Below are 24,603 nucleotides of genomic sequence, written 5' to 3'. Positions count from 1 at the left end.
TCACAGGGGATTGTAAACGGCCTTCATTTTTTAGAGCGCAGCTCTTAGGCGCCCGTTCCGGGCTTGAGCGGCGTCGCCGTCGCCGTCGGCGTAACCGCGAGTAACCCTCGTAACCCTCGTGAGGGTTACGAGGGTTACTCTCACGAGGGTTATCCTCACGAGGATCACGGGGGCCACGAGGGTTACGAGGGTTAGTTACCTTCAAAACGGTTACCCTCACGAGGGTCACGAGGGTTATGGGAGTTACCCTCATGAGTGTCACGAGAGTTACACTCATAAGGGTTACTACGGTTACCCAGGTCACGTGACCCCTCCCCGAGGTCAGGTGACCCTTGTTGACGTCATCGTCACTGATGACGTCATCAGTGGCGTCACTGATGACGTCACCGACATCCGCATCGCCATCATCACTGATAACATCATAAGTGACGTCACTGATGACGTCACAGGCATCCGCATCGTCATCGTCGTCATCACTGATGACGTCATTACTAACGTCACTCATGACGTCACCGGTATCCGCATCGTCATCGTCATCATCGCTGATGACGTCATCAGTGACGTCACTGATGGCGTCATCGGTATCCGCATCGTTATTGTCATTGATGACCTCATCTGTGACGTCACTGATGACGTCATCGGCATCGAAACGTGACCCCCCCCCGACGTCACGTGACCCCCCAAGGTCACGTGACCCCCGCCACCCCAAGTCACTTGACCCACCCATCCCCCCCCCAGTACCCTCCCCTCCTCCTCCTCAAGAGCTGCGCTTCAGTTCGGCATTACAGGGAGTTGTAAACGGCTTTAATTTTTGTTCTTTTCTTCAGGAATGTCGTGACACCAAATCCCAAAATATTTATGCAAAGCACCGAAATTGTTGCACAGCTCCTTTAAGTTTGGCATAATCCACCTTATTATCATCCAGTATAAATTTAGAAGAATAAATCTTTCTTTGAGGCGGGAGTAACAGGTTTATGTGAATCAGCTGAGGGTTGCTGAATCCTTCAGTGAATGAGATCTACGCCAGAATTTCAGGATCAGATGCTAGACAGAGTTCAAGAATGTTGTGAAGACGAATGTGTTGATAAATAGTTTTTACAAGGTGAAAGCCAAGAGTCATATCGATAAACATCTGCGTGTTCTGCGAAGCTGAACTTACAGTAGGCCAATCAGTGCTGGCCAAATTAAAGTCGCCAAAGACAGACAGACATCTTGCTGTTAGGAAAGTCCTTTTTCAGTTCAGGTAACTCCTGCAATTCACTACACTGCAATTCACACACCGTGAAGGCAGAAGATATTGTAATGAATAATACTTCTAAAGGGCTACCGACGTGGACAACGCTGGAACATATGTTTTTATTTGACGCAATCAACAGCCCCCGCACCCCCCCCCCCCCCCCCCCTCCGATTTTATCTTGTCGGTCCCGACGACAGATTTCGAAGTTGGATTTCAAATCGAGTATTTAACCAGGCAGCACAAGGTGTGGGGCAAATATTGGAAGAGCATTTGCAAAAAAGGTCCAATGATGGTCCACTTTAGCCAATCTGCTCGAAATATTGTTATGCCATTATATAAAATCTTCAGTGATAGCCCAGCTTCTGCAATGGCCACCCAATATTGGAAGCACATTGGCATAAAATGGGCAATCTTGGCCTGTCAGTTACATTCGCTTGCGAATATTGGATGAACACTGGCAAAACATGGGCAATGTTGGCCTGACAGTTCCATTGGCTTGCGAATATTAGATGAACACTGACATAAAATGGGCATTGTTGGCCTGTCAGTTCTATTCGCTTGCGAATATTGGATGAATACTGGCGTAAACCGGACAATGTCGGCCTGTCAGTTCCATTGGCTTGCGAATGTTGGATGAACACTGGTATAAAATTTGCAGTCTTGGCCTGTCAGTTCCATTGGCTTGCGAATATTGGATGAATATTGGTGTAAACCGGACAATGTTGGCCTTTGAGTACCCTTGGCTTGCTAACATTGGATGAACACTGGAATAAAATGGTCAACGTTGACCGGTCCGTGCTGTTGGCATTCCAATATTTGACGGGGACTGGCATAATATGGACACTGATGGCTTGTCTGTAGCATTGGCTTGCAAACGTTGGATAAACACGAGCTTATAATGGTTACTGTTGTCCTGTTTGTACCATTGGCTCATCGTCATTCCAAGAACACAGTGGCATCTAATGGTCAGTGTGTGTTAGTCTGGCAATACCATTGGCTTAATAGTGGAAGCATGGTGGCATAGGCTGGTTTAGGTGTGTTCGTTTTAACTCAACAAGTTCAAATTGCTGGAGCGCTTGTCAATTTTATGTCATTTTTTCAAATCGCGATTCAGGTGCTTTTCTGCGAAGTAAACAAGACAATAACAAGGTACAGAACCTAATGGCGAAGTTTTGCTCCTTCATTGTGCATATTGAGGAGTCGCCAGCGATATGGGCTCATCAGGGCCGCCAACTGAAAAAAAAAGAAAACGATGTCCGCGTTATAGAGTGAACATAATAGATTATTATGTTGACTCTGATCTCGACAGAAAAACTTACCCCCTAACCACGGGCTTGTGGACTGCACCTCGAGTCAGGTGAAAAACGTCTTTGCGATTGACTCGAATAAGACGCTATTCTAAAATGTGGTTATACGATGAAGGTTCTATGACTTTACGGCACCATTGGTGCCACAATAAGAGCCCTAATGCCTTCTACATGGCGCCAAGGCACTGATAGCAGACGACAATGTTGGTCTTGAATAAGAGACTAGGCCCTTTTTTTCCGCATTTCATTTATCATTGTCTGTTTTTAATTTTGGCATTACGCTCCGAGCTGATTTCGGAGCTTCGTGTCTGTCAGTCCCTTTTTGTCCTCTTGCTGTAGAGTTTTCATGTCTAAGCAATCTCTACTACATTCGTTTTCGGAAACCCGGATAGCAAATACAAGCAGAGACAAACGAAAGAATTCGAGAGAGAGAAGTGTGCAAGGGAGGGTCGGGCGCGGACCGCCTCGGAACGGAGGGAGAATGATAGGAGAACATTTCCCCTCTCGTTTTCCCCATGCCGGCACTAATCTCTCTACATCTCTCCTTTGTGAGCGAAGAGGTCTCGGAATCCTTGAGGGAGCAGGACACCCGGCATTACTGAGCTGACAGTACCGGGGTATCTACGCACCGGCCGGACCAGTCATCACCTGCACCGCTCTCTGCGAGTGGTTACGGGAGAGAGCTTGATCACGTGATTAAATATAGACCTGCGATTGGTTCACCGAGCTTCTTAGCTTCCTCTACACTCCCAGCTTAGGGTTGATGGACTCCATCCCGCGAAACGCGCACACACACGCACACAGAAAGTGGGATCGCGTGCACCAAGGCCACACGATAAGGCAGCCACCTTAACACAGTGGGGACGGTCTCCCCGATTTCCAACACGCGCATTCGCCAACTGCAAGTGGGCATATGCGCTTCGCAATTTATGCATGTTTTTTTGTTGTTTTGTTTTGTTTTTTTTGTGGTAGAAACAGCTCTTCTCTTCAAGGAACAAGAACGGCAATATAGTCATGCAGATATCGGGACACCGTAGTGTCCGTTTCTAAGTTGTCTGTGTGAATTTGATTGTTTAGCAGACTGTTTTTAACGGGCGAAGCGGCTCGGCATCTCCGACATCCACGCCACCCTATACTGGAACCGGCAAGAACGGTGGTTCTAGAGTTCCGATTGCCAGCAGCGCATTTCGTCTTAGTGCCAAGTGCGATCTTCAACATGCGAATTGCCAGGACTATAGATATTCTCTCGGCAGTGCCTACACACCGGTGATCTTCCTTTGTTGCGGGCATACATGTGACCACTAGCTTCGACGGACCGAAGGCACGACGGACCGCCTTCTCTTCCATGTGAGTGACAGGGAGAGGTCCTCCTGACCATGGGGTAGGTATTCTTGCTACGCAATGTACGTTTTGTGACTATCCGATGAGTTTGAAACGTGTCGAACTCTGTGGAAGGAATCTCCGACGAGTTCAGCGTGTAATTCACAGCGATCGGCCCGAAAGGCCCTGTACAGCGCTATTTGTAAGTGCTTTTTATCCTAATAGACCGTGAGAGACGTTCTGATTGATTATTTCTGTGTTCGAAGTCATTTTTATTTCATTTGTCTTGTTAAAATGTGGCTGTCGTCTTGGCGGTAGTTGTGTACTTTAGTAAAAAGTCCTCCCGGTAGGTCCAAAGCCGAATACCACAGATCGTTGAATAGTCCTTAATTGCCAAGGTTCGGCTTGTTGGGTGCGAGTGGAGTGTCAGAATTATGTCACCGCGCTCTGCAAGTGTAATTGCCTGTAATTGTCTTTTATGTGCGTCATTTATTTTTAATTCTTAATTGATTCAAGCATCAAGTTTTGTTCAACTCTCATGTTCTTACGTATAACGGGGTATTTATTGAACTGTTAATTTAGTAGTGCGTCTGACACTGGTGAGCTGGAGAGGGAGCCCAGCGGTTGCATTTATAAATTGTAAATATTATGGAGCCAATATGCGTAAATTTATAATTACATATTTCCGTCCCGCAGAATACCGTAGTCATATTCAAAAACTTCCTATATTTTAATCTTGTCGATATAAAGTTTAATGGGAACCTGTTTTCTTTTCGCGTATCCGAGTAATTTACTTCTTGCCTGACGACCCTTTAAGAAAAAATCCTCCCATGGCAAAGCTAGCCCTTTCGCCTATGCTCCAAACTCGGTATGCTATTCTTTTCTTGGAACCGCAATAATTAAACAATGGTGGGACGACCTTTGCTGGATAGAAATTTGCTCAAGCGTTGTGCCCTTTCGATAATGACTGTTATAATGTCAATTTCAATCTGCGTTGAACAAAACTCAGCAGATTTGCCTTCGGGCGCGTTCCAGGGTTCATTGACAGCGTCTCCGATCCCGCAAAACAGCTGGTTGCAGCGACCAAGCCTATTCCCAGCATCATCGCAGCGGGATTGTACATCCTGAATCTTAGATGCAATAGCACTCTCAGTTGGTACGACATTCGCTCCAACCACTAGGTTTTTAGAAATCTCGGCCTCAATGGTGGTCACGCTCGAGAATAAGTGCTGCACAGCATCATCTGTCGGTTTTTGTTTTTTTCCCGGAGCTCTTTTATTTCGGAAAGTATGGCGCTCTGTCCCTGCTCTCTCCTTTGAACGGTAGCAAGAATATTTGCGAGAAGGTCCCCTATAGGCACTATCCCTATAGCGTCATTGTCAGGTCCGGACTTTGATTCCACATCACCCATTCGCATTAAAGCGGTACACCGCAAACTTCCGGACATGACGTCACGAAACCAAGAGCACACTCGACGAAACCGGCGCTGTCAATCAATGGGGCACGATACCACTAGCCGACAATAGTTGCTTGAAGGACGACAAGCTGGAGTTTTGAAATAACCAACCTGCAGCAAAAAGATGCCCGAGTGCTCCATCACGGCTGTGGTAGTGTACCCCCCACATTTGAGCTCCTAGAGCAAGTGATTCCGGTTCATCACCTAGCAAAGAGCGACGCAAGAACTACAGAAAATTTTGCAGTTTCTCAAAGTGCCATAAAAACTACATAAACTGCGATTCTAACACAGTTATTTGCAGCAAAAGTATTGTTGTTGGAGGTGTTGTAATAAAAAGGGATAGACAGTAAACATTTGGCATAGGCAGTTAAGACTGGTTACACATGGGAATCAGAATGCGAAAGCTTTATGATTCTTTTCGTGAAATGTTTTCGGTGTTCGTGTTTGCGATTCGGTGTTCGATTCGCTGTTTGTGTTTGCGTATACGTCGGCCACAGACCGGAAATATTCGGACCCTTTTGATGCAAAACGATGAATCTTATTTCAAGCTATGCGACCTTTTATGTTTTATGGTAGGTCTGTCCTGATTGTGTCATCTTCGGTTGCGACACTGTCTTCGTCATTAGACGGATATATGTCTGACCTGTAATCTTCGCATCGTAACGGATACGGGTGTGTTGGCGGTGGTTGGATCAGTTTATTGAGAGGACCATTCTCTTGTGGTCGGTGAATACGTTGAAAAGTATTGGAAGCCTTTCACAGCGTTAGGCTACATCTTTAGTCAGCCAGATGGCTGCGACGTGACGTGTGCCATGAAGCAGGCACAGGCACACCTGTAGTCAGCCAGAATCGTAGAGCCGCCGTGGCTTCGGGGAAGCGTGCGCGTCTCCCACCATGGAAGCCCAGGTCCCCTTTCCACCCTGACCGGAGTGTACCAAATTTTCTTTTCAAAGCCATTAAGTTATTCTGTCCACAGAAGCCAGCTTGAGATATTAGACGACAATCCAAGCATTTAAGGCGTGTTTTTACTCTTTGTGCCTTTTGCCATTTTCGGTACCATTGCTCGGTGACGCCAGCGTCGGATTTTCGCGTAATTAGCCATATAATGCTTTCGGATTAAAACACAAAAGTTTGGCAAGCACCTTATTGCCTTTGAATCTCGATGCATTTACTATATCCGTCCCATCTTCGACAAGTGCAAGGCGACGCAACTATTTTGAAAAAGGTGAAGAAACCACACGTCAAAACATGCATTTTTTCTTTAGAATGAAAATGATGAGAGGAAGGCTCATGTGTGTGATCCTCAAGTAATTGGTGCTTCCAGAAGAATGACTGACACCTCTCCTCCTTCCATGCAATGCATCAATAATCGTTCCAGCCAATGGAAAGCGATTATAGAAAACAACTAACGGTTGGACACTCTTCTCTTAAAGTGGTCTCTTTTCGCTCGAGCACACATCTTAATTGTTGCTTTTATGGAAATGTGAGGGAGTAACTCGGGGTTTCTCAATTTTATGAAAGAACAAATTTGTTTTCGTCTATGGCTGATAGCTTGCTCAGCTCACCATAGGACGGAAGTGGTTCGTGCGCCTCAGCCCTATTTATTACCGAGCGCCTCATCCCCCTTTCGGCATGCCATCGGCATCGGCATCTCTCCCGCCAAAACATTTAAAGCTGGCCACTAGAGAGGTTGCGTTGCTGCCGATAGTATAAGTTTTGTACCTTTGTCTCTTCGTGTCCTTGTATACTTTACATTTCGCCTGCCAGAGTGCAACGCTTTTGTGCTTTGCTAGCCCCTCTCTGTTCCGCTGAAGGAGCGTGTGGGGTTCTTTATAGAGATCCCTCTACTAATAATCGCCGCCCGATCGGTATGCGCTCCGCCCGTCACCCAGGGAGTGACATAACAACGAGACGACAGTGAATGGGTTTACTGTACCTCTCGGTTGCCCATTTTCGAGAACCGGCAGCCCAGGCACGCCGACCCTTGTTGTCGCCCGTCGATCAGAGCTCACAGTCGCAGTCCGTGTCCAGGCATGCGAATCGCCTTACGCACGCCAGCGCTGCGGAGGCTGGCTGTCCCGGGATATCGCTGCCCGAGTCTCGCTGCGGAACCACCCCGGGATTGTCGTAGCCCAGGTCATATGGCCAGGGCTCGCCGTTTCCACCGGTCTTGCTCCGGACTTCGCGGGTGAACCGCTCCGGGGTTCGCCGTGGGCCAGGCCAGGCAGCGTGGCCTCGTCGTTTCAGTCCAGCTCTCAGTTTCGCTCAGCACACACTGTCTCGCGCCAGCTCGTGTCTTCTCCGCCGGCCGCCTGTCACGGGCCCTCTGCCTCGTCTTTCACCCCCGGCTCCCACTAGCGTCAGCCTCTCCCGCGGAGCAGAGAGGAGCCCCTGGACTTGTGCATAAGTTATGGTAAACTGATGTCCGCGAGGGGAAGGACGTGACCACCCATGTTCGCCCTGCTGTGAGCGTTGGCGGGTTCCTAAGCCGTTTTTACTGACGGCCGCGGGCGTGCACATTTTGTAAACTCACCGCGTGCGCGGATGTGTGTGTGCGTGTGTGTGTGTGTGTATGCGCCCGCGCGCACGTGCGTGCGTGCGTGTGCGCACTCTGCCTTGGAATGGCACCGGGCTGTTAAATGTTTTTGTGTGTCTATCTTTGTTTCGACTGTTTGAATTTATTTTCCTCTCCCGTATCCCTTTCCCCACTTGGCGGCGAGCTAACAGCTAGGCGCACCTGCGTAAGGGTCTCAACCTTTCTGCCTAGCTTTGCAAGCTGTCGAGTGGGTATCGCAATCTGTGCAAATACAAATGATTATTATTATTATTATACCCATTCTTGGGAGGTCCGTGGCCAAAACTAAAGTTCTACAGTGGCGATAACAGTGGAGAAAATTCAAACTCTCCTTGAAACTCTAGTGAATACGGCCGTTCTTTGGTTGTTGCCTTCTGGACGCAGCGGGAGACGCGGCGCCCGGACGTGAAATGTCTGGCTCCTGCAGATACGTGGGAATGCAACAAAAACGCTGCTTTTTGTCCCGGCGCCCAGAGTGACGTCAAAGCGCAGGCGCAGACGCGGAGAAAAGCGTGCCATGTGGGCTAACCTTTACGCGGAGGCCACGCTTCTGCCCCGCGTCCCTCCGCCATTTTCCCCGGAGCCCTTACCAGTTCCTGGTGCCCTTCGTCTGACCAACTAACCCTAAGACGACTCCTTTGGCACCCCAGTCCTACGGCTGGATTACCCCCCACCGATCGACCACCCAACCCCCTCGTCCCAGGAGGCTCCCGTGACCCCAGTCCCCGGGGCTTCCTTACCCACGGCCGTTGCGCAGGACGCTCCCGGTGTCGACGACGACTGTCTGAGCTCGGACTCCGACCGCCTCGTCATCGCTGACCAGGCCGACATCACCCCGGTAAAGGGCACCCGGCCCCTACGCCCACCCTTCCGACGTCGTCCCTCACGTTCGAGTCGTCCACCGACCCGTCGTCCGCCGAAGATGTCGACATGACCTCCGCTCGTCCCGACGCCTAGCGTGGCCTCTCGGCAACAAGCAGCAGCTCGGACGCCCCCCACGCTCCAACCGTCCCTAAGAAACGTCGTGGTCTGCTTCCAGACGACTCGGACATCTCCGACCATCTGCACAGTCCTTAACTCCACATGGAGGACTCCGACAGCTCTGATCCGCTGGCATTTTAACCGATCCGATGGCCCTACTGCGTTTTATTTTCCATTTTATTCTGGGCCTTCACGTTCTGACTCTCAATGTGCAAGGTTTTCGTTGTCCTACTAAGCAGCGCGAAGTTATTCATTTTGCCCTGTCCAAGAATTGTGACTTGTTTTTCTTGCAGGAGACCAATTTATTTTCCGCGCAACATGTGGTAAAGTTTAAAACCCGGGTTTTGATCCCTTACTATGTTTCTCTCGCCTCGTCACACGCCCACGGAGCGGGCGTTTGGATCTTTCGCAGCGCTCTTTTCCGGGCCCTTTTTCCATCTGCGACCCATACGGTCGCGTACTGGTTTATCAATTTTTGTTGGTGGCGCCACATTCCGTGCGATATGCGTTTACCCGCCCACGCGTCCTTCGGCGTCTCCCCCCTTTTTCAAGAACCTTTTGCAGTATGTGCCTCCGGACAGTTTTTTTTTTTTATTCATTTGTGGCGATTTCAATTGCGTTCTTGATTCTTTCTGCGATGCTCGCGGCCCTGGCCGTGGGCGTTGCATTTCGGACGCTCGTGAGTTGGCCCGGCTGCTCGGAATCTACAACCTCCGCGACGCTTGGCTCGGGCTGCACGGCGCTTTGTACGCAGCCACGTGGTCGCGCGGCTCCTTGTCGAGCCGCCTCGATCGGGTCGATCTCTCTCCCGGTCTCGTGCCGCGCCTCCTTCGTTGCGCTGTTCTCTCTTTTCCCATCGCTGCCGGCTACAGAGTGCCTTCATTATCATACACACGCGCGCTTTTCCACCCTAGCCGGCTACGTTGCCTCGTATAATTTACGTTCTGCAGCGCGCATGTAACTATAATCAGCGCACAATGTGGAATGTAAACGTATGCTCGACGCATTTTGCTTTAGCGAGAACTTTACGCAAACAATTGCGTTTCGTGTAGATTTTGTTTTTCAGCTTTTTCAATAGTCGGGCTTGATGAATCATAAAAAAAAGAGGAAAACCTGAAGCCAGCTTTTGCGCGCATGAAGAACATCTGCAAAAAAAAAAAAACAAAGTTTGTTTCCAAGACAACACCCCCTACAAGCCAAACTCAGAATATGCCTATTGTTTAAATAACATATGCCTTCCCTTGGAACTTGAGCTTGTGTGAAAGAAAGGACGTATAAATTGAGCGCCTTTTAATTTTTAGCTTGTGCAGACGAGCTCCACCAACTGCAAGGTCAGTGAAAGGAGTCGAGGATGGTGCGTAGTTTCATGAAGACGGGAATTTCGAGCTCAATATTCAGTATTGGTATGTACTAAAGATGATAATTTTCAAGGCATTCTCATATTTTTGATAACTGAACAACCTTTGGGTATTTCTGAAGTTTGTCTGGCTATTTCTTTGAAACCTCGCTGTCGGGACTTTTCTGTGACGAGCGATGTGCAGAAACTCTCGAATATTTGCTACTCGAAGATGCGTCCGAGGTCAGAATCGACCTCTAGGGGCACTCCGTACCTCAATATAATGTTTTTCAAACGAGATTTGAATTATGGTTCCTGTGTCGTATGTTCAATCTGAAAAAGCTTATTGCCGCAATTTCATTTGTTCATAAGTATTGCCCACTCATTTGAGACCGGTTATGGGCAAAGTCCTGGAAAATGATATTAAAGCACAAATTATTTCAACAATTTTTATTTATTATCAATTCGCTTATTGTTTTCAGGTAAGTATCTATATGCAAAATTTGGATCCAACGATGGTATTTAATATATTCAAATGCATTTACAAACATATTTGGTTTTCAAACATCAACGTGAATATAATCCGGGCGAAAAACCACCGTTAACAAGAAAAGAATAGAGCTTATATGGCATATGTAACGGAACTAGTGATGTGCCTAAAAATGCTGTAGCTCTATAAATAAAACTTTGTTAAAATAACTCGATAGGCAAGTACAACATCATAACCAACAATATATATAGTGTGACATTAATGTCAGGAGAATGGTTGATGCACCGAATCATTTTGAAACAGCATGTAGCTAGTGCGACCTGTATTAAAAAAGTAAATAGCTGTATCAAAATATTCAAAAGAGTTGTACTCACTCCATTCCATTTCTTGTACTCCTCTTCTTTTTCATCGATGTTCATTATGCTCAAAGCGTAGCAAGTTACATGCCTTATGAAAATAATATTTGGCTCGCAACTTCGTGTCAATAGTTTAATAACTACCATAAATTTATCAATGAACGGTTACCCCCTAAAACTCGCGACCTTCCGTTTTTTTTTCTTTTACATCATAAGACGTAGAAGTGCCTTAATTCGATAATTTGCGATTTATTTTGCTGATATTTTTATGTTGTAATGATGTATCATAATGTAATAAATGTCCGTGATTGTTTTCTTTACAACAAACTCGTCTGTGCTTTCAGTCGAGCGCGCATTATAAGAGACTTTACAAAAGTCCGTGCCTTCCACAGCTACTATGTCGAATATCCGAGGCCATCATTATTTGGACTAGGCACTTTGACATACACTGGGCACGAGTGCTGCGTCAGTGCTCGGAGTCGAAGCCCGTAAGATGCGACCGCCCGCGTTGCTTGATCGACGTTCGGAAGATGCTTACTTGCTCTCAATTTGACGCTGCATAACAGGGTCCATTGCAGTCACGTTGCTTGACACATTTTTCACATGCATTGTTTCAGTTGCGATTGTTTTCGTAAATTGTCAAATATATCCCGACGTAATAGCTCAGTGGAACAGAACGGGACCAATAATAATAAAGCACGGCTGCCAAATGACTGCGAGGACAGAAGAGGTGAGTTGGTATTCATGACACTCAAGGACCGAAAAGCGAGAGTCGTCATTTTCTAGAACTCTCTACTGTAATTTGCGATTTAAGAAGACGCGCACCTGGGAAATACATTTTTTTATATATTTGCGTTACTATTCATAAATGTACTCTTAGTTTTAATAGAGCTTTTCGACGTATTGGGTGCATTGCACATGCAAAAAAAAAATGTTCTTGCGTGCTCGAGGGGAACGGAAACACACGTAAAGGTTCTCAATAAAATAAGCTAAATCGCAGCTTTTAAAGCACAGAGTGCAATGAACAACAAATGGAATGTGTACGGGAACTTTCTTTGTTTCATATTAAAAACAGTGCACAAGCAGCCTTACACGAAGTCTTACAAACAACACAAGCAGCCTTAAAAGCACAAGCAGCGCAAAAGCAGTCTTCCCAACTAGTTTAACTCCCAAATTTATTACAAAGGAGTTCCTTATTTTAATATAAATTAAAAATGCTTATTCTTGTTATAATTTAAATTATTTTAATATAATAAATTCTAATAATACATGAACAGTTGCATTGTAGGTATCGTCACGCTTATGAACGACAAATGTGTTGGCCGTAGTACAATGTTGAGAGCAAAAAATTTATAAATTAGGGTAATGGAACAGTCTAGCGGTGAACGATCATACTTAAAGATGCCATTTTGATGTCACCTTTTATTTCTTTTCGCTTGTTCGCTAATCTCGGGATTTATAAGTATAATAAAAAAGTATTGTGCGCTAACTGTTAAATAGCCTCAAAATTAAAAAAAATAATAGAAAAACGTGTTTGAACAATTTTTAGAGAGTTAAAAGCGGCACTCCTTCGCGGCGGAAAATATGTAGTGTTTTTTGTAAGAAATCGAAATTATAAACAATTATGATAGAGTAGGGGAATAGGCCCACTCTCTAAATATAATAATAATAGAAGGCGACGTCAAAATGTGAAGAACCGATGGCGCATATTAGTACTTCTGTGTTTTCGGGAGGCCTTTAAATGCAAATTTTACCAATATCGCGACCATATTTGGTCCGCCTTTTATATATATAAATATATATAATATCAAGATTTAAAGACAATAAGTCGCACTAAAATCCGCAATAACATTTTTTTTAAACAATGTTGACCCGCATCTCTCCTGAAGCCTAATCTGCTTTGCATTCTTAAGATGTGTGATGTTTAGCTTCTGGGTTTTAAAAATGATGACTAGGGAACTGAAAAACCTACCTTGTAACAGCTTGGCTATGTTTAAGCCTTAATTTTAGAGTATTACGTACCAGCACTGGTCCAGGTACACAGACTTAATAAATTTGGTGTTAAGATTTATGTAAATAGTTGGCACGTTTGGTGCAAAAGCTAATTCAGAATGAAATAGTTTTTTTTTTGAGCGTTGACCTCTAAGACTATGCAGTGAGGGGTCACATGCAATAATCTTCACATCACAAGTCAGTTTAGAATATTCACATTTCACAATGTAAAATAATAATAAGAAGATATCAAATCAACGAATGGCGCGTATAATGCATTTATGCAGTGTCGTTATAAGATTCTGTGATTCGAGCTTACTCAAATAAATTCCTCGCCTCGTTATTTTTTTTTCCAGTTGGTGGCAAGTTATTACGACTGCATTTATTATTGCAAAAACGGCACTGGCCACTGGATGTATGGATTTTATATTCCCGGGACAAATTGCAGTGTGAGGCTCATTCGTCTATAACTCATTCTCATCATTCTCGCAACTTTACTACAGTCACCGGCAGGGTGAGAACGGGAGAGAGGTCCTTCACTCGTTCCACCTCAAGCGCGGGCTTTAGGTGGTGCAGGCGCAACCAAAGCACGCTAGAAGGCAACGAGCATGCTGGAAGCCAATAATCCGTAAAAGATGTCCTTCCGTTCTTATTTCGTCAGCGACTAAAGTGTACCTTATTCTTGGTTTTTAAAGCTAACGTTGGTCTCGCAGTTAAAATGTACATTACACCGCCCCAGTCGCTGGTGAGCGGAATGTAATGGTTAATTTAGGTGGTACAGAAAACGTAGATCGCCCTCTGCTGTGCCGATGTGCACTTTTTGTTTATTTGTAGGCTCGAGGGATTCTCATACAGAAAGTCCAATATATTCAAGTCAAACTGGCGCATATCACTTTCAAACACTGAGCTTACCACGTGTCAGATTTTTAAAGAATTGAAACGCAGAGATAAGCGAAGTACTACGGTGTGGGGAATTTGAGAAACGCGATACGTAGCTCAGTTTGTATGTCAGTTGAAATTTTAGATGACTTATGTCGAAAAATTAGACTCGATTTACGTTAGAAAAATAAAGTATCGAAATAAAGTAACTAACATATCTGAACTATATAGACACAGACTGCATGGGTCAGCATGAACTGATGTCTTCGCGCTTAGAAAGTGGTTCATATTTTTTAATTAATACATTTACATATACTGCAGTGTCCTGCCACAACCCATTTCAGAGGTTGTGGCAGGAAGGGTAATACAAGGTAATGCACAATGAGTTATACATCGGACAAAAGCAGAGTTATACAAATATTCAGTAAGACATATTCAGAAGTGCGACACTTAAAACTATAATTCATAACAAAACAAACATAAAATCGAAATTTACTGTAGGGACAACTTTCTAGTGATTTTACAAATACGGTAATGGTTGACAGGATGACCTAATCTTCAAAAAAGGCTATTTTATTACTCAATACTACATTGAAAAAAATTAAAAAGTCACAGCGGCAACGGTACGAGACTAACGCCCTATTATGGAAGCTTTTGACTGGCACGAACCAGTCGAACTATTTTGACATTTTCATTTTTAAGTCCCGTTAAGCATAGAATTTAATAAATTCAGTCTCGCGCAACGGCGTCTACTCGATAAAAATTCAATTTGAGCCGTTTCATAACAACTACCAGATTCTTTGCATTCATAATGGCTGTATCTAAAGTCCGGCGCAAATCTTTGCATCATCTCTAATCTGCCAATGTCTGTGGCGGTGTGGGGGTCTCAAAACTGAGAAGCATATCAATTGACACGCCTTATCATTATTTTGTTTGCAGTTAATTTTATGTGAAATGTGGTCTGCTTTAAGTTATGCATGAAATACGAATCTTTGGCATAATAAGCTTTTCAAATAATGGTCTCAACACGTGCATTCCACTTTAGATCAGCCGAAATATACAACTGTAGATATTTGTACTTAGAAACATATTGAAAAGGATCGTTCTTTAAACAAGATGACCGGATATATGATGACTACCTGCTTGCAGTTTTTATTAGTTTGAGAAAGAAAACGAAAACGAGATAAAAAGGGTGCTATAAACATTCAGGATGCAAGGCGATACTAAACGCTGAGGCTGCTTTCCTTTTCCATGCCCGTGAACATTTAACAATGGCATCCCTTTTGTTCTGCTTTCCTTTCGAGCTTATGTTTCTCTTGTGCAGTACGGCCCCGAGAAACGTCCAGGTTCCTGCTTTGGCGGCAATTGTTACCTGATTACCGATACAATCACCGAAGCCACACTTCCGGACATTACACAAAGACCGCAAGTCGAAAATGGAACCACTTCCACACCACCAGTGGAAAATGATATCGATTCCACTCCACCAATAAAAAATGAAACCTCTCCCACACCACCAGTGGAAAATGATATCGATTCCACTCCACCAATAAAAAATGAAACCATTCCCACAGAGCCAACGAAAAACAAAACCGCTCCCACAGAGCCAATATGAAACGAAGACGCTCCCAAACCTGCTGTGTGAAATAGAACTACTGCATGTGAAAGATAGAACCACCAATTCACCTTCAGTCACTCTGAACTAAATACGACTTTTATTTCTTAGTGTAAAATGTGAAATCGTCACACTAAAGCGCACTATACCAAATAACACTCACTCCTTACACACGAAAAATAAAGCAAAATTCAAACAAACCGCGCTGACTAACAACTCGTTTTTACATATACTTTGTCTTCTACCTCTTGCTCTACCGAATTTCCCGAATCACGCGCACCAATCTCCTAGACGCCTAAATGTTTTTCTCTTTTTCTGTCAGATGTAAAGATGGTGTTCTAATACAATTTTTATAATTCCTGGGGATATGTTCAGCTTCGATAATTTTTATAGTGATTGGTTACTATGCCTACCTAAAATTGTACAGGATGACAGGTGAGCGTCGCTCCCACAATCACGGCAGTGTATGCCTAGATGGCCAGAGTTAGCTCTGGTGCTGCTGTTTTTATGTTCAAGGAGCCTATCATTAAGGATCGTCCAGTCTGCCTTATGTACACTTTCCCGCACGAAAAAGGAAATGAGTACACCACTTCCTCAGCGCACTCAACGAAGCTTCTCTGATGTTGTTTGGTACAGCTTACTGTTCGGTAAGAATTAGGCGAGTTGGCTTGTTTGCACAAGTTGGCAAGCTTATTAGGTGCAGAGAAGACGACGTTGATGTTGAACCTGTTAGCGATTTTCTTGATGCCATGGGTAAACCTGTGGAAGTAGGGAAGAACGACAGTTCTCGTGGTTCTATCTCTGGCTCTTGGTGTGACAGATGTTCCCTTGTTTTTTTGTTTTCAAGATGCTATCTGCAATCTAGGTTAATAACAAGTTGGGATATCCGGCGGATGTCAATCTTGAAATTTGCGCATCAAAGCTTACTGGAATAAAGTGCTCGCAGAATTTTTGAAGGGAGTTGTTTAGACATAATTTTACGATTCCTCGTTTTACCAGCTTAGAATGTGCCGAATTGAATGGAAGAATTGGTTTTTTACCCCTTGGCTCATATTTCCAGTATATATGAGTGTGTTGGAAATTGAGCCTGAGATCTAGGAATCGGAATGATCTTTTTTTCAGGAAGCTCATGAGTAATTTCCAATGGTTTCAGGCAGTTTTTAAAAGTTGATAGAACGCCGGCTACAGTGGTTGGAAAATTGCTGTTCTCGGCGTCAAGGAAGATCAAATAATCGTCAACGTACCGAAATACTCTAGCAACTCTGGGCGAATGAAGCCAATTGTTCAATAGTCTGTCTTGGTGGGAGAGATAGAGATCACTTAGCACTGGGGCAATGCACGACCAAATACAAACACCTTTCTTCTGTAGATACGTTTTTTCTTTCCAGGTAATAAAGGTCGAGTGTAGATAAACCGAGAGTAGATGTAGAAAATTGTCTTCGGAAATACCCGCAGAATTTTGGAACGCTACGCCACCAAAAGAATCAATACTCTCTTCTACACATCGCAAAAGGCTGTAATGGGGCAGTTCATAGTATAGGTCTTTTATGTCGATGGAAAAAGCTTCTGGGTGATCATACCTCTGCTGTGACAGGAATTATATGACCTCGTTGGAACTCTTAATTAAGAAAGGGTCGTCAATTGTACGAAAGTTTAGCTTTTCTTTGAGAAAAAGGGCGAGTTATTTTTGCCAAGTTCCTTTTTCGGATGCAATAACTCTGAAGGGGTAACCTGGTTTAGGCTTTTTGGCACTGAAAAATACACTGAGGCTTAGCAACTTTGCGATCGATTAACTAGAGAAATTATCGAAGCTGGTCATATCGCCGGGAATTATAAAAACTGTATCAGTGCGCGTGATTAGGGAAATTCTGTAGAGCAAGAGGTAGAAGAAGGCAAAGTATATATAAAAACCAGTTGTTCGTCAGCGCGGTTAGTTTGAATTTTGCTTTATTTTTTGTGTGTAAGGAGTAAGCGTTATTTGCTATAGTGCGCTGTAGTGTGTGTAAAAATGAGCAACCAACTCGCCCAACCTGCTAGGTTAACAAGATACATGTCTTGATTAGTGTTTGCCAAAAGTGATATTGTTTATGAAACGTTTGATCCCAACGAACGTCGCTTAAATAAATTGACAGCCACACAGCTCTCACTTTGCAGCATGTACCAGTCACAAAGAATAATTTCTGAAGCCCCAACGTGGAGGGTGATCATGCTTATATCTACATTTAACTTCCATTCAGACTTTTGTGTAGGCACATCAATCCGCGATTTCATTCGTAATTGTAGCTATATACAACTCGTATCAGTTATTTTATTTTTTGCCTATTCTCCTAAGAGTATGGTTGCTTGAGCCTACAAAGAGTTTCTGCCCAACAGCAGAATAATAAAAAAAAGAACCAAAATTGCATTCGCTGAAAAGCTTTCGCAAAGATGGCGGATATTTTTCTACCTGTGTCTTTCTCCTCTCTAATTTCTGGCGCGCTTAAACGTATTTCTTTTGTTCCAACTTGCTGCGCGCAACTCTCGCTTCGTTTTCACTCTTTTCGTACTCCTTGAAACACCCATCTCCTCCGAAAACGTACGAAACCGAATTGTGGGGACGGATAGACACATGCCGCTCACCCATTGGGCCACAGATTTTATTTATGCAAGAAACAAAAATAAAAAGTAAAACTGGCCTTCACCTTTGCACGTACAGAGGCGTCATTGTGAACTTTAGAAAATGCATGCCTTCAGTACCTCTCATGTCACTTTCTCCTTGTAAGCTTCCCAAGATGGTCACGCTCCTGAAGCACGCTGCCACTGAAGCATTGGCTCTAGCGGCACGCGACCGGTGGACATGGCTGATGTTTTGGTGGCATTGAAAATAGACATCTGGAAAAGAGCCATCTAGTATATAGGAAATCAAAGTTCTGTTACTTTTATTGAAAAATGGCTGCGAGTTCAGCTCTTGCATGTACCTGGTTTGACAGCTTTGAAAGTAAACAAAAAAACAAGTTTGTAAATTTTGGCAATTATGAAAACATATTTTTGATCATTCTTAATTAGCCCGTGTGACATAAAATGTGTCGTGCGTGTTTTAAGCAGGCGTTATGTTTTTTTATGCATTATTGGGGAGAGCTTTCAGTGGTTGCAGGAGCACTGCACGCACAACACACTACTGCCGATCTCCAGGTTCATTAGAATAATCAAGTCAAGTTTAAACTTGTTCAGAACTGTGTCACGAGCATGCTTTAAGGGATGGTGAACCGAAATTCAGATTTAAAAAAATGCAGGAGATGTAGGCGGGACGCTACAATCCCTACAACACTACTCGTAAGGCAATATCTCTAATGAAGGGCCATGTTTTTGGAAGAAGAGGTCGAGATTGAACGAGGCCGACGAGCCGCGTGACGTCAGCATATCTCGTTTCCTCCTCTCTTCGCTTCTCCCCCTCAAAGTGGCGAGGCGGGGAAGGCCCGAGGCCGTTCCCTCTCCTTCTCGGAGAAACAAGATGATAACATATCTGTCAAATGCGTTTCCTTTTGTTTTTAAAAATACGGTCATCCGTTCGAGATATCGCTGTATGAGTGATATTTTGGTGTTTGTAGCATACCGTTGCACGCCTTTGCCGCCGTGTTTTGTGGAATTCAGATGTCGGTTCAGCGTCCCTTTAATGATCTTTTCCATGACCTTTGCTTCTTTGTTAACTGCGTGTAGAGCCATGAATTTTTACTACCCTGGTATTTTTAGGAGATCCTTGTGGCAAAGGAATTTAATCGCGAGAGGAGAGTACTTATCACGCCCTTTACTGCATAAATTGATTTTTGTCTGAGGTTCTGACGTCATACGCCCGCTGCGCTATCCTTTGCTACGTTATGACTCATTCCGTGATCTCGTGACTCACCCCTTGATCTCGTGACTTCACGTGCGGAGTTAGGCCTCGTGCGAAGCAGATGCGCGCGCCGACGGTCGCGTGCGAAGTAAGTATAGTGGACAAAGAATGTCTTGCAGTTAACTGTCATGAACCCAGTGCACTGCACTAAGTATCACTCGCCGCCGACAATCGCTGGCCGATTAAGCTGGCCGATTAAGTGCTCCGTTCTTGGGCGTCAAAATTCCTGGATTTGATCGCCCTACTGAAGACTCTTTGAGACACCCCTCTGGTCTTTCTGCAGCAATCGCGTCCTTCAACTCGTTGCCGGAACTGATGTGTTCGGCCGCCAGCAGCTTTTTTGTTCACTCCGTCCGAACTGTACGCTTCCAAGGTGATGGCCAGCACCTCGTCAGGTATAGCACCTCGGCTTTGTATCCACCTTCGTCTGCGTCTTCGGAAACGGCGTAGTGAATGATAACGCAAACATAATACACATGTGACTCCCCCCTCCCCCCCCCCCCCCCCCCCCCCCCATTCTGTGTTTCCTGAGATAACTAGAACTTTCAAGGCTCGCTTTTATAAACAGTATGTAGATACCAAAGAACATCCTCTAATTGCTGTATGTCACAAATGCTGGGAAAATATAAACTGCTACTACCTCATTCCAATATTCATGTCTTCTAACAAGGTAGTACTTAGGTGAACTATTTTCGGCTACCAGGATCCACAGTTCTATCACCTTCTGGTACATACTCATGTAAAACAAATCTTGCGAACTGGGCCAGTCGGTACTAGTTTTTAATAAAAAGAGGGTACAAAAATCAGGGGCATAAGAGGTACGTACTTTCTTGTTCCCCGTATTTTTTTTTTTTTTGCGCGATATGTTGCTTACGCTATATACGTCTCAGGCAGCAAACAGAAATAAGAAAACACCAAAAAATCTAGTCATTATGATATTATATGTATAGGGTGCTCTTTTTCAGCTTAAGGTATTTTTAAAAAAAATCAGTGACAGCTATAATAATGACGTTTGTACATAAGAGTTATACGCCCAGGGGGACATAGCAAAAGGGGCTATTCGTAACGATCACTCGGCTAATAACCTAAAATGTGTTATTTGACGTTTTAGTTATAGAAAATGAACATGTGGCTCTAGTTACAAACTTGATGAGCATTATCAAGACCCACAAAACTAGTCAATATTAGAAAGACTTGGAGCACTTGGAAACTACGGTGGAGCGCTAAAGTGGCCACTCGTGCTGCAGGAGCAAGGCTGCCGGTGCGAGAACGAGACCTCGCAATTTTTCCGTCTCTTATCATAGACCCAGTATTGTGCTTGTTGCAGGAGTGGTAACTTTAGCGGACTACTACGCTTCCTGCGCGCTCAAATGCTGTATAAAAATACTTATTTAGTGGTTTTCGAAGGTGGTCGGCAAGTTTATAATTGAAATCATATGCCTATTATGACTAACTAAAAAGTTAATTCACAAATTTTAGGTAATTATTCGAGTTATCGTGGTGATTAGCCTTCTATATTATGTCCCCTTAGCCGCATAACTAACCTGCATAAACCGCTTTAGAGTGGCTCTCACAGCCTTCCGTTTAAACAAATCTGTTAAGCTTAAAAAAACACCCTGCATGTGCATCTCATGCATAATACAGATATATAAATATGTTTGTTTTTTTTAAATTGTTCTTTCTGACAATAAGGTGATTTGCACGCTCTAAAGGCGTCGTGAGCCTAAGGTTATTGTGACTTGTGAAATGTTCCTCATTCAACCACTAGTTAACTATTCGTGTGGCTCTGAATATTGCAGCTGTATGCAGCTGAAGTAGTGTGACAAAGGGTGCTCGTGAGGCGGTCGCAATCGAATACGCCAGGATTCTCCCGACGTCGCGCTCATCGCGGCCGCTGTGATTGGAGCAGCTATTCAAGATTCGCTCCGGCGTCTACAACACGACTAGTCTTTGTTCGATGTGTTTTCTTGGGGCAACAACGATTATAGTAACGTGAACATTGCAAAACATTGCAAACAATCTCTACGTGACGATTTTCCTGGAATCGTACAGAATGTGTCATACACCCTACAAATCGAAGCTTCTCCAAAAGCTTCTTGTCAAGAGCAGGGGTCTCCAAACTTTTTCGCTGAGGGGCCGGATCGGGGATCTGTCGCTGTCTCGAAGGCCGGAATTTAAATAGGCAAATATGAATTATGAAATTTAAATACATAATTCCAGATAAGCATATAAATACAAGGTTAAATGTACAATAAAAAATAAAAAGTGTGTAAGCTGGATTAAAATATTAACCGCATGTCCCCCCCCCCCCCCCCCTCAATTTTAATTTTTTTTTTTACCGGAAGAGGATATTATGCATCGCCTAACACTCGTTCACCGCACCAATGTAACGCTAACGGTCCGAACCAGACGTCACGCTTGCAGAAAAAAAAACGGCGTTATCTTAGTCAAGGGTTATAGGCGATGTCTTGAAAAAAATCTATTGGGAAATGGCGTTTGCTTTCACCTGTTTTCTGGTAACTGGCGACATTCAGCTTGACATGTTCGACTGGGTCCATCGGCTGACATCTTCTCATAGAAGTTTAAAAAAAAAATTGTTTATAACTTTTGGATAAGGTAAACGGTAAGGTATGTCACTTCGGTATCTGGTTCTGTCCGCTAGGGCTACATTTGGGTGTAGATTAAAGGTTCGGGAATGCGTAGTTTATTTTTACAATAAAAAAAAAATATATTTTTTTACAGGTGGCAGAGAAAGCTTTTTCTCCACCCCCCCCCCCCCGCCCCCCGCACCGCCCCCCCCCCCCCCCCCCCCCAAAAAAAAGTATTTTTTTTACTGTAAAAATTGTACTTTATTTTGGAAGTCAATATTTAGCTGACCATGGCCTTACACAATATTTGGGAGGCAGAAAACTAACGAGGCATAAATCAAAGCGCATAGAAACTTTGTTCACACAGAACAAGAGCGAGCTGCGGGCTTTCAGCGTCCCTGCCAAGCACTCGCGCTGGAGCAGTGGACGCACTGTTCAGGGCCACGTGCTCGCGCATGTAGCATCGGCTGCCTCTGGACTTAATCTAAAACGAAGTATAATGCTGCCAATATTCAACAGATACGACATAGGGCAGTAAGCACAGAATGGATGTGAACGCGGAGGAATTTTAACATACGAAGTAACCCAGATATGAAATAGAGAATGGAGGATAGTGATGCTGGTGATTACAATGTATGTACAATGAATATTATATTGAAAAGACACGCAATACGATGGCAGTTTTCTCTTGCTTTTTTCTGCTATCTTCGTTTACAAGATTAATCTGCCCTACGCCGCCTTTTTTTTTTTGAGCGGGGAGCGGGTCGCGGTCCGGCCGGGCTTAATTGGGAGGACCAAGGCCAGTCACGTACCGGTCGGTATAACCTCTGCGGGCCGAATATGGCCCGCGGGCCGGGGTTTGGAGACACCTGGTCAAGAGCAACATTTATTCCGTAATATACTTGAATGGTATTGCTACGAAAAATTATAGCACAGGCTCTCATTTAACTAGCTGTTTATGGTAGGGGCCTTTATTAGCAGTTTTCAATGACAATGAAATCCCACAATATTCTGAAATCTCCAAAGCTAACGGGTTTTGAAATTTTACTCAACGTTGCTCAAATGGCTCAGTAGCCCACACAACGTACGCGTAAGTGAAAATTTTAATTAAACGTTTCTTGGTCACGATTCTATAGACATATATACAAATTAGTTGTAAATTGTTTTTTAATCTAATTTTGCTTCCCCTATTTTGAAGTGGCTCTACCTGTCATCTCTCTCGACGCGCTGCTCATCTGTTCAGTTTTTTTTTTTTTTTTGTAGTCGGCATTTTAGCGTGAGAACTGAGGCTACGACATGTTTCGAATTTGGTTTTTTGCTAACGTTTACATCGTTTGTGAATAAGCGGATCTTGTTTTAATAAGGCTGATTGACGGACTAGTTGGAATTTACTGTACTGTGGTGGACGATATAATAAATGCCTTGGCCAGCGCGTGCTTTGTTTACCTGCAGCGCTACCTATAAGGATAACTACGAAATATTAATGACGCTTCTGGGGTTTTCCGATTTTTGACGGCAATGTCAACGCTGTTAATGCTCATTTCAGCGTCAATTGTAGAGGGGTACGTTTTGCGTTAAACTGCGAAATCAAGCAAAAATGAAACCAACGGGTCAGCAAGATGGACTATCATTTTTCGAGTGTTTTATCCTACAGTCATTTTTCGTCACAATCTTAAATTCTTAAACTTTCTGTATAGGATGAAACATCATTTTGCCCTCTACACGCATATAGAAGGTGTTCACGATTCTTTAGCGACTTTCAGTCCTTCCTGTTTGGCCTCTTCTAGATTGTTTTCCTTGATCCATGTTGCAATGTCGTGCTTTTTAGTCGCCTTAACCGGATGTGTGAACTACGTCCCTGGGGACGAGGGTAAACAAAAAAGGTTTATTCATCATTTCATCTTATGTCCAGACGCAACCAACGCTACGATTTAATTAGACCAGTCAAGCAGCGTCGAAATTGAAAGCCACTAGTCCTTTTCTGTTTATGATTACTTCAGCGATCATAAAACACTTACCGAAATGTGACGAACACAATGACTATCCGTTTTTTGGTGCTGTCTGATTGGTCTAATAAGCTCGTAGTGTCGGCTGAGTATGGACTGAAAGGAAAACATGCAAATTTTTTTTTTTGCCGTGCAAAAACCCGTTTTCCACTTTCCTTTGGGTTTTACCTGTGTTTTACAATTATGTTTGATTTCTTTATTTATAGTGCTACTTGTACTACTGTGTTCTATTTCCTTTATTTGTAAAGATTTTGGTCTGCCTGGTCCCACAGACAAGCAATCTTCTTTGCTTTTGTGGGCCAGTTACTGTAAATGTTTTTTTCAAAGGAGTGAAAAACATTATTATTATTATTATTATTATTATTATTATTTTTATTTTATTGTACTAATTACTCGTGCACTGCCTAGTATTATGCTAAAAATGTATCTTATTTTCTGCGGAGATGTGTATAGTGTGTTTTTTTGTTTTTTGTTTTTTTTTATCCACCAGTGTACCAGCACCAAGACCTCAGGGTTGTTCCTGGGCGCTGTATTATAAAAATTGATTGATTGATTGATTGATTGATCATTATTATTGGCTGCGCGTGGCAAACT

General features: G+C 43.8%; 1 pseudogene; it reads left to right on the top strand.

The window, feature by feature from the left end:
- Window positions 1-10,227: 10,227 nt before the first annotated feature.
- Window positions 10,228-15,574, top strand: LOC115325290 (annotated as a pseudogene).
- The last annotated feature ends 9,029 nt before the right edge of the window (window positions 15,575-24,603 follow it).

Source organism: Ixodes scapularis, unplaced genomic scaffold (assembly GCF_016920785.2).
Source record: "Ixodes scapularis isolate PalLabHiFi unplaced genomic scaffold, ASM1692078v2 PGA_scaffold1__304_contigs__length_218370807, whole genome shotgun sequence".
NCBI lineage: Eukaryota > Metazoa > Arthropoda > Arachnida > Ixodida > Ixodidae > Ixodes > Ixodes scapularis.
Note: the sequence above shows the minus strand (reverse complement) of the source record. Positions and strands in the feature narration are given on the sequence as shown.